The 12,811-nt window shown below is 32.1% G+C and overlaps 1 protein-coding gene across 1 annotated transcript in view; it reads right to left on the reverse strand.

Annotated features, from left to right (window-relative positions):
* Nucleotides 1-12,811, reverse strand: part of LOC111613905 (DNA polymerase zeta catalytic subunit-like) — a 75,067-nt gene that overhangs the window by 57,135 nt on the left and 5,121 nt on the right. The gene's annotated exons all lie outside the window — the stretch shown is intronic.

The following is a 12,811-nucleotide window of genomic DNA, read 5'->3' on the forward strand; positions in this document are numbered from 1 at the left end:
AAAAGCAGTTGAAACTGCATTTTTATGAATAAAAATTTGACAAACTATTTATCGTTTTATGACGAGTAAAATTTTATCGTCGCGTTCGCGGTTTTTAAGTAATGGATAAACCTTCGAAACGCAAGGTCCTTCGGACCGTGAGGCATAGGCGGTGGCCCACATTGCCCATGCCTTACGCCGCCCTTGGTCATAGAAATGATGTAATTTGAAAATAAATTATTTATAAATACGTATGTCAAGTTATATTTTTATTACTACGTAAATTATATTTAAGAGTTTACGGCCACTGTGCTGGGTGAGACGTTGTTAAAACAAAAAAAGTTATGCATTCCATCACGTACATAAACAGTGTCATAATTCGCCAAGTGCAAATCAGCAAATTCGTAAAATTTTTGTTTATTTTGAACAATCCGGATAATCGAAAATCCGGATAATGGAGGTCCGGATAATGGAGGTTCTACTGTATACTTTTCAACAGAAATATCAAATATATTTCTGGTGTACACCATTCTATAGTCACTTACAAATAAAATGTATTCTATTTATATATATTTTGAATTATAGTCTTTTATTAATAAAAACAATTACAGTAGAACTCAATTACGTTCTTAGATTAGAAGTTTTCAAATAAGGAAATTTCTTATATAAAATATTTCCATTCAAGGAAATTTTCTGCTTAAGTAGACTGAAATCCTTGTCCAAGATTGGAAAATGAACTCACTGTCCCTGCCCTAAATATTTAACAAACAACACCAGTCAATTTAAAGATAAAAGTTTTGCAAACATCACTACCCTCTTTAAATGCATAATGCATAAAGGGATGTTTGCATTACCTACATACCTACCCACAGGCTATCTACATTATGTAGTCACCCCCTTTTAAACATTTAACTGCATATGGAAAAAGAAAAAAATTACGTTATGACGTAAACAAAATTTTGTCATTGTGGTGCATGAGTTTGGGCTGCTTTGAACATAGATTTTACAATTTTCTTACAACATTATCTATGACAATGCTTGCAACAAACAGTAAGTTTTGGCAAGCAATATCAAAATGCAGGCGATATCAAAAGTTTTTAATAAAATATAGTATGATATTTGTACAGAGGAGATTTGGTTCATGAAAATCATAAAACTTAGAATTTTTACATAACAAAACGAGTGAAGCAGGATACATTATACAAATACAGTATCTAAATAAATAGATACTGTATAAGTTTAATTCATTGTAATAAAATGGAACATTGTTAAATAAATGTGGGTGATTGAAAGAAAGGCTTATCATTTTCATTTCTGTTTAAGAAGTTTTTAATCTGGTCCATTGTAAAATTTCTTAACAGAGTTCTACTATATATGTACAGTACCATATATGTATGTGTAAATATTACAATGAATAATATAAAAATTTTTAGGACAAAGTTTTCATTATATGCCATTTTAATAATCCTATTAACAATCCAATAAACTCCAGAGAATTGAAACTTGGCTTGTATCTTAGACATTTCATTTGGGTCATCATTTAAAAAGATAGCTTACTCCTGCTCTACAATACAGGTTGAGAATCCTTTATCCAAAATTCCAGAAACCTCAAAAACCCAAAAAGTTTTTTGAAAGCTGACACAATGTACCACAAATGGAAAATTGCATAAAGCACTGGGGATGTTAAAGTGTTCTTCCCCAGGCACTTTTTGCCAGGTGCCACAGCTGATAAACTTTATGATAAGTATATACTATATGCTGTATACAAAAGGAGTAACTTTTTTTGTATTCCTTGAGTGTAGTTCAATCCTAGTTTTTAACATACATTTACCAGAACACATTCAAATTTAAACAATTATTTCCAACAGATCAATTAACACTTCTATATAGAGCCATAGCAATGTTTTAAGTGTCCTTGGCAAGGTGTGGGATTGCTGATGGCATACAATTGTCAGGATGGACAAGAGGTCAAGAGATAAAGAAGGTCATATTTGGGTGTGATCTGGATACTGAATCAGGATTGCCATTTACAATTTGATCTTGTTTTAATTAAATAAAACATGCTTACAGAATTTTCTATTGTTGCCTATAAAGGATTCAACTCTTATTATTTGTCTAAGGAAAGGGTCCAAATGTTGTTGTCTACATTGAAGATAAGTCCCTCAATGATTGATGTCTTGAGCTGATGGCCCCAGGGTTCACTTCATCTGGAGGGATTTTGGCTCAAGTGAAAGTTTGGGTCGGCTAAGGTGTTCATCCACAGAGGCACAACATAGAGAACAAATTTTTTTAGATGGCTGGAGTGTATCCTGAGAGACAATAAGTCTTGGAGAAAGATCAGCTTTGTTTTGCAGTTTAAATCTTGGCGATATAATGTCATGTTCTCAAGAGTTTTTAAAAGGGTTCTCGCCTCAATCCCGCATTTTGATTGAATAACGATATCCCTCACTGCTTTCCAATTGGTCCACCTTTGTCTGCAAGTGACAATTTTAGACCTTTTTGGCTGTGGGAGAAGTCAAAATCAATATTCAACCTGACACTGATTGAATAGTATTTATCCAAACTTTGAAACTCTCCCTTGTAATTTCAGCCTTTAATGTTTACTTTTTTTGACAAAAAATTTATAATTGTCTTCATAAATCTTTTTGATAAATTTTTATATTCGAAAGGTGAGAGTTTAACTGTTCCGTTGGACATTTGTTAACATTTTAGCACAAAATTTTGAATTCTGTCTGAGACCTCACAAAAGCATTAGATTTTTAGTCCACAGCGCATAAATATTTATGATGTGAGGGGCCAATGCATTGCTGCAGTTCTGCTTCTATATGAATATATCTAAAATTAGTTTAACATGTCTATGTAAATATCCTTAAAAAATATTTTCATGAGTTTGTCTATAATAAGTACTGTACATTTAAAGTGAAAATATTCACATAAACATGTAAAAATTAAAGAAATTTTAAAATGTATTCTCATTATTTAGCAGAATAATAATTTCTTTTCTTTTTTTTTTTTGAAAGAAAAAGATTTAATTAATTTATTGAAAATTTTAGATGAATATTATATAACAATTTTTATTTATTTGTTTTAGTTTTTGCAAAATAATTTCACTATGGCAACAAAAGCACTGTTGTCATGGTAATGTGACATTGCTCAATTAAAATTTGAATAATAGAAACTGAGTAAACATTTCAAAACTTTGTAACATTAATTTTTTAACAAATTAAATTAAACTTATGGATAAAAACACTCATTGATAAAAAAAAATTATGCAGTCAAGTACTGTACAACCATCTGATTACTACAAAACTTGGCAACAGTTATGATTCAGATATGTAACTAGTTTGACTGCAAAAGACATGCCTATCTACCAATGACAAATCCAAATGCTCATCATTTTACCTGCTTTCTGAAAGGGAAAGCAGGTAAAATGATGAGCAATGCTCAAGATTTTGTCTGTTTCTGCAATGCTTAAGGAAAAGCACATGCTTCAAACTACTGTATATTTTTCTTTTTTAATTTCCAAGGCTGTAACAAAGGGGATTGAGGTTTAAACTCCTCCATTAAGATTAAATTTATATTGTTTAAATTGAATTTTTCAGCCTATTGCACCAAAATTACTGCTCTAATATAGCTTTTTACTATTAATTAGTAGTTTACAGTAATCAGTATTAAATGAGAGCATTATAGTTATTAAAGTTATCCATAGTCCCTTTTTCCAGGCACAGTAACCACCTATAACTTCCCTTCTTATACCTACTCAGCTAAGAGGAGAAAGTTCTTAATTTGTAAACATCCCCTCTTTGCAACTGTCACCCCTATTTTACTATTGATTCAACCAACTAGCACAAGCACATGTACTGTACACTTGTCTTGTCTACAGAGAATACAGTATTTAGATCATAGTAATTAACGTGAAATTAATTGATTATTTATTCATTTATTGTTTAAATAATAAATGAATTTTGAAATTTTATCCCGAACATATAAATTTTAATGTAATGTATTCGAATCATGTAATCAGTTCGAACTTTTAAAAAACATTCTATTTTTGTTATCCATTTGTTCGATACTGTATATACCTGAGGATGTCTATTTCACATAGACAAAAACATTCGTAAATTTTTCCTTTTTTCTTGTTATGTGCTGGTGTTGGTTTTATGAGTGATATATAAATCTCAGTTCTGTTTGGAAACACTCAACCTTCATATGTGTGTGGAGAACCAGGGATGAGCACTTCAATTCTACTTTCCTGTTGAACAGAACACTAATCCCACTGCTGGCATTCTTCTTCTTTCTTTCTTTCGGGGTTTATATGGAGATTCTGGCCGTGAATTGGCTTTTTCTCCGACAAGCTCCGCCACATGACTAGGCAAAACATCCTGTTCGGTGAGTGTAGTTCTCTAAGAGTTTGATGTGCTTGTGAGAGGAGATCCCTGCATTCAGCCAGTATATTGGAGTCAGAGTTCTTACCAAGCTTAGGTCTAATGAGAGGGCATGGCCGAGGTCCTTATGAGCCTCTGCATATTTTAGGCATTCCAGCCAGTAGCGGATTGTCATTTCTTCTGCTTCGCAGTGTTGGCAATTCGATGAACAGCACTGGTTCCAAGAGTAGAGAAAAGCATTTAGTGGGGCAGTATTGGTTCTTAGTTTGACAATAGTGTCTCTGCTCTCCACGATAAGGTGCGGTTGTACGGCCAACTGGATAAAGGACGGAGATGTTCTCTCCTCTTATTCTTTAGGGATTCAGACCAGATTTCAGTGAAAGTGTGAATTATTTTGTCTCGATAGAGATAATGAAGCTCCCTGGGCGTACCACTGCTGGCATGCTGGATTAAAGACTCATACCACTGACAATCAGTCACTCCTACCAGTGGTGAAAGAGAGACTGATAGAACATCTGCATGTTTAGGAAATCCTGCACCCTATTGTTATTTTTCATAGCAAGGCTATAAACAGAATTGTCCAGCAAAATAATGTTCAACTGCATATAGCTAGGATTTTCCAGAAATGTCTTGCGAGTTTAGTATGTGAACGTGATTCATCAACAAAGGCCGGATCAAAAATTTCAGACAAGACACCAACAAGAACGTCTGGTATATAAACAAAATGAAACAAAAATTTATTTTTTGAGTTCACACTTACAGAATCTTTTACTTTTTCAAGATTCTTGTTATAGTTGGCAACTAGCGATTGTTTCCTCCCAAAAAAATTTTTGTTTGGGTCACGAAAGTACAAAAGCAATTTCTGTTTACGCATTACAATAATCAAAAACTAAGGCTATGGTAAAACTATCTTAAAAACTAGAACATGAAGATATGAAATAAGACACACAAAGAAGATAGGACAGAATAAGGATAGAAATACCCTGGGATATTTTTTCTTTGTGATTGAATAATATTCCTTTCCAATGAAGAGGGGGTCCTCTGGGAAGTCTTCGTAAAAAAGTTCTACTTCTTTCTTTAGATGCAATACGCTTTGATGCTTTCCTTTTTCTTTCTACTCTTCACAAGAGTTCATCAAACAATCCATGGAATATGCTTGGATCACCTACCACCTCTTCTCATTCGACTCTACTCCTAGCACTTCCAGCACTTCCAGACCTTTTCTCGAAGTGAAAGTACATCCTCTTCTTCTGATGCTCGAGCAAAAAGTGCCTGCCACTTTTCTCCCCACTTCCCACGTGACTTTCCTTTTCATTGTTCCCAATGGTTCCAGGAACGGACGCACTATTTGACTGATGAAAGAACAAAAGGAGACAGAAAATTCTTGAAAACGAAGGAACAAAGAACGAAAGGAAAAACGTTAGGTGTAAAAATAAAACAAACATCATGGCAAATAGCCACAGTCTCCATCATGTTGCTGCAGTTCCTTGGCCTGCCCAGTCTCCAGATTTGTTTCCCACCGAGCATTTGTGGAGCCAGATGGAATGCCAGCTTCGGCAGCTATGAGTACAAGGCATCTGCAAACAAATCTGTCACAGGCTAACATATGGTTCTTACATGTCTCTATGCTCAACTATATTGCCATATGTATCCAAGCAACAAAAAATCCTACACAAAACATACAGCAATTTGTCCCTTGCTATATATACTATAAATCACTTATTACTATTGTTATAACTTTCAATATTCAAATGGAACATCAAAATTTACACAACAAAAATTAATACAAAAAACTTATAAGGCAACCCAAAAGTTGAATAACTGAAATATATTTTAAGGATAGTTAAACTAGTTTAAAACTGGTATTATTTGTAATTCAGTTACTTAACAAAACACCCAAAACACAAACAACATATAGCTATTCCTGATTTTAACTTTCTTAAAAAAAAGAAATCTTAGTTAATTAATTTTTGGGCCATCCTGTAGATTAATTTTTATTTATAATGGAAACACGTTCTCAGAAATTTATACATCTACAGATTGATCAAACATTATATTTAGTTAGCATTTTCAGATATATTTGAAGTTCATTTAATATTTACAAGTGCACTTTGAAGATGAATAGAAGCTTTGAAGAGCATGGAAACATTTGTTCCATCATAAATAAAATGTGCTTTTTAAAAATTAATATAACAATATTTAATTTAATTTGGAAGAAACGTCGACAAGTTTAAAAATTACAGTATATTTTTATAAAAATTGTAAAGCAACTGAATGTTATTATCAGTATGGATAAATAACAAAGTAGCAAAGGTGCATGTCTGTCATTTAACTATCATTTCTTATTGATTAGATAGGTTAATACCTGTTTCTAACCACCTAATTACTTCCTATTGTAGGTAAGAAAAAACCTGTGATGAGCATAACAAAAGATTCTTTGTTTTAAAAATAAAAACAAATTACATACACATTTATCAGAATAAAATCTTAATCATTTATCCAATCAATCTTATGTATATGATAATCTATAATCAAATTTACAAGATCATTTTCAATAACCAAGTCAAAAGTTTCCTTTTTTGTATATTGTCAATGCTTTATTGTGAATTTTTAATCTGTCTGCATAAATTAATGATTCAGTATAGAATCATTAGAATCAATGTATAGAAAGATAATAAAGCATATAATACTGTAAACTGAACAGTTCTAAATTCACTAGCACACTAAACTATAAAATTTCAGCAGAAAGAACATAACAGGAGAAGATAAAACTAAATGTTCATTAACATGAAGACTGTAAGAAAGACTATTAATAAATCATGCTATTATTTTGTACATTTGTACACTGCAAAGTGTCAAATCCACAAGTTTAGTGAATACCTCTCCTGTGTTTAATGATCAATGAGGGAATTGATGACACCAGCATGAATTTCTCGAACATCCTAAGACAAAATTTTAAATAGAAGCTGGAAAAGCTCTAAAACTTGAATTTTTACATTCTATATCTGAAAATAAAGTTTTGCAAAAACATAAGTTGGCCTTTCATAGCAAGTTATAAAAAAATTACTTGTATAAATGTTACTAGAACATAAATAACTCATTTATACTGATGATATTGGAATTAATAATCTGTTTTGCCTCTAATTTTATTGTATAAACATTTACAATTTAAAGAGTTATCTCTGTTGCCTTATTTATACAGTATGCAGAAAGTTTTACACACACATATATATAGCTCATGTATTTACCTCTCTTACAATGAAAATTAATAAAATAATAAAATCAACTGAATGCATGTGACTGGATTTAATATGTATTTAATTACATTTTAAAGTGTCAACTGAAATTTCATGTAAAGATTTAAATTTCAATGTTAAAATTTCTACCTTAAGTTTTTCCTAACCAAACTGATTTTTCCCCCATAAAGTTTTAGTATATTTATTCAGGTTACCAACATACATGATAAGAGAAAGTAATTCTAATTATTTTTGTTATTGAGTGTTTAGTTAGAAGTAATAACATGCTTTACAATCTATCGGTTAAACTTCTAATGGATACAGAACTTGGTTCATAGCAGGGATGGCAAAGTTTTTTGAGTCTGCATGCTATATAGTAAGCATACTTATCTTTAAAAATGTTTGTGCATAAATGAAATGAATACACTTTAATTAGAGTAAATGTAAAGAAACTGGGTGAAAAAGAATGATCAGGTAATAAACCAAAAAAATAATGGAAAAAGACAGGTGATAAATCAAAATGATATGATATTTTGTGCCAGATAATGTCTTCCAATGTGTCATTTGAGCACGTGCACCATAGATATGCCATACCTGGTATATAATTCCTTTATGTCCATGGTACAAGAGAGAAAGACTGGAATTTCTTTCTTTTTCATTGAAAAAAACTTTTAAATGGTTCATAAATCAAATCCATGAATCCATTAGAAGTTTAACTGTTTAGACTATAAAGCATTCTTTCTTATTGTATACAGCAAAATCCACTTATAATCACTTTGGGATTTTCCTATACTGACGATAACATTAAACAGGATGAATAAATAAGATTACAACACATAATACACATCTCAAAGCCCAATGAGTTAATATAATAATCCAATGATTGTCTAAATATTCAGGCTATAATCAATATACAAATAAATATGGTACTTAGATAAGAGATGGCACCTATTATATCGTTGGATTATTATAAGACTACAATTTTTAGTTTATTAGTTTTATTCGCTCTTGCAATTAAATGACATTTTAAATTGATTAACAAATGAATAATGTGAAGATTTATTAACTTTAATAATATTAATTCATACAGTTTCATACATATTAATTCATACTACTTTTTCTTTTTGCATTATCATCTTTAGTAGCTAGTATAATTGACGTAAGATATGCCAGTACTTTATACCACCTAAACATGATAACTATAACTATAAATCTATGATTATAACACAAAATCTTACGAGAGTATGCTATTTTAATTTATTCATGTTTTGAAACATGTTAATTGTGATGGCATTAGATATAATTGAAATAAGTAGATTCTATTATATATTTATCAAATATATAGTATAATCTAGTAAAAATTTAAAATATATTATCTAAACATCTGAATTTCTGGTGGTTGTAGTTGCAGTCTAGTATGGTGTCATTTGATTGTGTAACTATTAAAAAAAATCTAGAAATCAGTTGCATAACTTTTCTGGTTTTGCTGAAGTTATGCAACAAAAATTTAATAGTGTCAACACCCCTTATGTATAAATTACCATGCCGAAATTTGTTTCTTAATCATCACCCCATTCCAAGATATTAAATTAAATAAAAACCAACACACATGCACTAACACTGAGATTTTTCCTGCTTTTTTGGTTGTGGTTGTTTTTAGATTTGGGTGTGAAAATATCAAGATTTTAAAAACTCAAAGCAACAAATTTGGCACAGTTACAATACTTTCCTGTGTTATATACAAAACAGCTGAGAAAGTAAAGCAGATGATTAGTCTGTCACTTTTGTTTCTTTAATTCTTATTTATTTTATCACTAACTAATACATTTCTGTATAGAAACTGCAGGAGTATTTATATTTTTCATTGAAATATTTTATTTAAGCAGCCATGAAATAAATTGTTTACTTCTTGATTGCTTAATTTGGGACCATGGTGTATCCCATAGTGTTAGTTTTTAGCATACTATCTGTTATATAAAAGCAGGTTTTAGTTGAGAAAAGTCATATTACAATAGATTTTTATGACTTTTTTTAATTAGAGCAATAGTTATCCTATGCTAACTTTAGTTATATGATAAGAACCATATATTTAAGTAAGTTTAAAAAAACTGAATAATACGCTGGCCAACTGTTGCTTATAACAACTACTCTAACCCGATTTTAATTAATTAATGCCAAACCAAATGTGTATAACCTGTATGATTATATCTAAATTAATAGTTCTGGAAGTGAAGATTGGATGGAGGTCTGTGTGGACTAATTGGCAATGCATTTGCACTGAAAGCAGAAGTTGCAGGTTTGAGTCCCGCTCCAGCCTGATTCTTTTCTTCCAGAAATTTCAAATTTCTAAATTAAAAATGAATTTATTATAATTATTAAAATTAATATGAGTTGTTGGCATATCTGCCTACCTCTAGTCAAATTAATTGGAATAATAATTAACATAGTCCAAAAATAGCATGATAATTTGGCAGTTGTTGCTTGCTGTAACCAGAGCCTGGTAGCTTTAACTTGTTCCAGGAGCAAGATACTACTAGTTTGAACTGGAAAGAATATATTTTAAATTAAAAATATCATTAAAAATTGGAGCCCAGCATTGTGACAATGTCATCATACTTTTTCTTTAAAAATAGTCAGACTGGTCATCTATTACCTGCTTTCAGGAAAAGTTTTGAATTGAAATAGCTTTAGAAGTACATATTAGTGATGTGCCGGATATCCGTATCCATATCCACGGATATCTGAGGGAAAAAAAAAGATCCGTATCCGTTACTTTTTAGCGGATCTTTAATCTTAATGAATTTCATTACTTATATGAAATTTTAAAGATAGGTAGCAATAAAATACTAATAACTTCAATTCAAATCATCTTTTATTTCTTAAAATCACATATTTGGCACATTCACATTGCAAAAATTTTATCATGCAAAATTCATTTACTATCGTAAAATATTTCCATATTACACTACTAAACTTTTTTGTCGACACTGTTTTTATTTTAATTTAACTCAACACTCTCCAAAAATACAAACGTAATCTACGTTATTCCGTGTCACCCTAAACTATAGAAAAAATACAAGCAGTGCAAGTCAAAACACGTCGCGTTACTAACGCAAAGTGTCAACTATCGGTCCAAGGTCACAGCACCGGCGCTGACTGAGTACGAAAGTTGAGATCCGTATCCACGGATATACATTTTTAACGATCCAGCACATCACTAGTACATACACAGTTAATTGGGCCCTCCTGCCCCGAAAGTTTCCATATCCAATCTCATATTTCATCTATCTAACTTGTTTTGAGATTAAGGAAAGATGGATGGATGACAGTGAAATTTACAAATTCCATCTATATATATATATAAAGTAGCAATAGTAATGAATAACACTAGTAGATGGCAATAAGTTAATAACACAGAAACATATAATTATGCCAACATTAAGTATAATTAAATCTGATACAAAATATGATAAAAGAGAACAACAGGAATCCTGGATTGCAATTCACGGACTATCATGTCAATAAACAGATAAAGTAATTAAAAGATTTTAGCCTGAATTAACAATATGCTATAAAACAGCATTTAATTACCAAGTTGCATTTCATGATAAATTTTAAGCTCGAAACAAATAACAGAATTTAAATTTTCAAATAAAATTTGTATTAGTATCCTGAAATACAACAAAGATTAATTTATATGTAGAAAGCTTTCAATGCAAATGAAGTAATATACACTCTTTATCAGAAAAGTTCCAGGACAAAGCTCATAAAAAATAGAAAATTGCTATTAACAAGTAATGATCCTAGCTCTTGTCAGAGTAGTCCCTTCAGCTATACACAATTGCCAATGTTTCTGGAGGTCTTGGAAGAAAGCAGAGAAAGCTTCAAGTGTTATGCTTCTTAGCTCATTTGTCACAGTCCACTGGATGTCTGTGATATCTTGACAAAACATCCCTTTTAGTCATTTGCCTTTTCAATAGCAGAAACAAGAAAAAAATCACACTTTTCTGACAAAGGGTTGCAACTGAAAGGGACGTTTTGTCAAGATATCGCAGACATCCAACGGACTGTGACAAATGAGCTAAGCAGCATCACACTTGAAGCTTTCTCTGCTTGCTTCCAAGACCTCCAGAAACATTGGCAATTGTGTATAGCTGAAGGGACTACTCTGACAGGAGCTAGGATCATTACTTGTTAATAGCAATTTTCTGTTTTTTTACAAGCTTTGTAAACAATATGTTGACTAACACGCCAAATTAATAAATAAACAAAAACAAAAACACTGAGTTTGGCGTTAAATGCGTTTTTTTATCGCTAGTACTTTTGACGAGCTTATTGTCGTCGTCCTCAGGTGATTTAAACAAAAAATAATCGAACACAAAATAGAACGCGTAATATAAATTGAAATTATGCTAAAGCCGTTAAGAACACGTAGAAACTTAAACATAATTCGAAAACCGAACGAGCAGATAGCTCCGTGAAGTGCGAGCTGGCGCATGCGCAGAGCTATGCTCACGCTGCATGCATTCTAGAGACTACGAATACTCGCCTAATCGCTTGTACAACGTGACCCATACACTAGGCAGCTCAAGCGTAGGGGTGTTGCAAGTGTCCAAGGTGGTAGTGAGGAGAGATTCCCATATAAAAACAGTTTTTCGATCTTTGCAGCTCTTGAGCATAACCACTTGGGACCATAGCGGGTTGTAACCCTGCTCAAGTACCTTTTTTGCGAGCTCGGTGGTGTGTCTTCCCCTCATAACATCGTCTTGGTGCTCATCAAGGCGGCTGGAAAGCATTCTAGTGGTGGCCCCGATATATCTTGTATTTACTCCCATTGCCTGATTTTCCAACGGTACAGCATAGACCCCCGATTTCTCAAGAATGGAAAATTTGTCTCTATCATTGCAAATAAGTTTGCGTAGGCTTGGAAGTGGGGTTAAAGGTAGAACAAGGTTGTGCTGCTTAAAGATTCTGCAGATACGTAAAGATATGGGTCCAAAGTAAGGCAACGCTACTTGAACCTTTGAAGATTCTCTTTTGCTGCATAAAGTAGTACATGGAAACAGTGCCTTGTTTACCTTATTGAGCACATACGTAAACTTTGCACGTGAAAAGCCCGCAGCGCGTACCGCCATATCGATGATCTCTAATTCGACGTTTATCAGCTCCTGCGTAGACGACAGTAAATAAGCCCTTCTGACAAGGGAGGCA

Source organism: Centruroides sculpturatus, unplaced genomic scaffold, assembly GCF_000671375.1.
Source record: "Centruroides sculpturatus isolate CEXI.00-Female unplaced genomic scaffold, Cexi_2.0 scaffold1351, whole genome shotgun sequence".
Lineage (NCBI taxonomy): Eukaryota > Metazoa > Arthropoda > Arachnida > Scorpiones > Buthidae > Centruroides > Centruroides sculpturatus.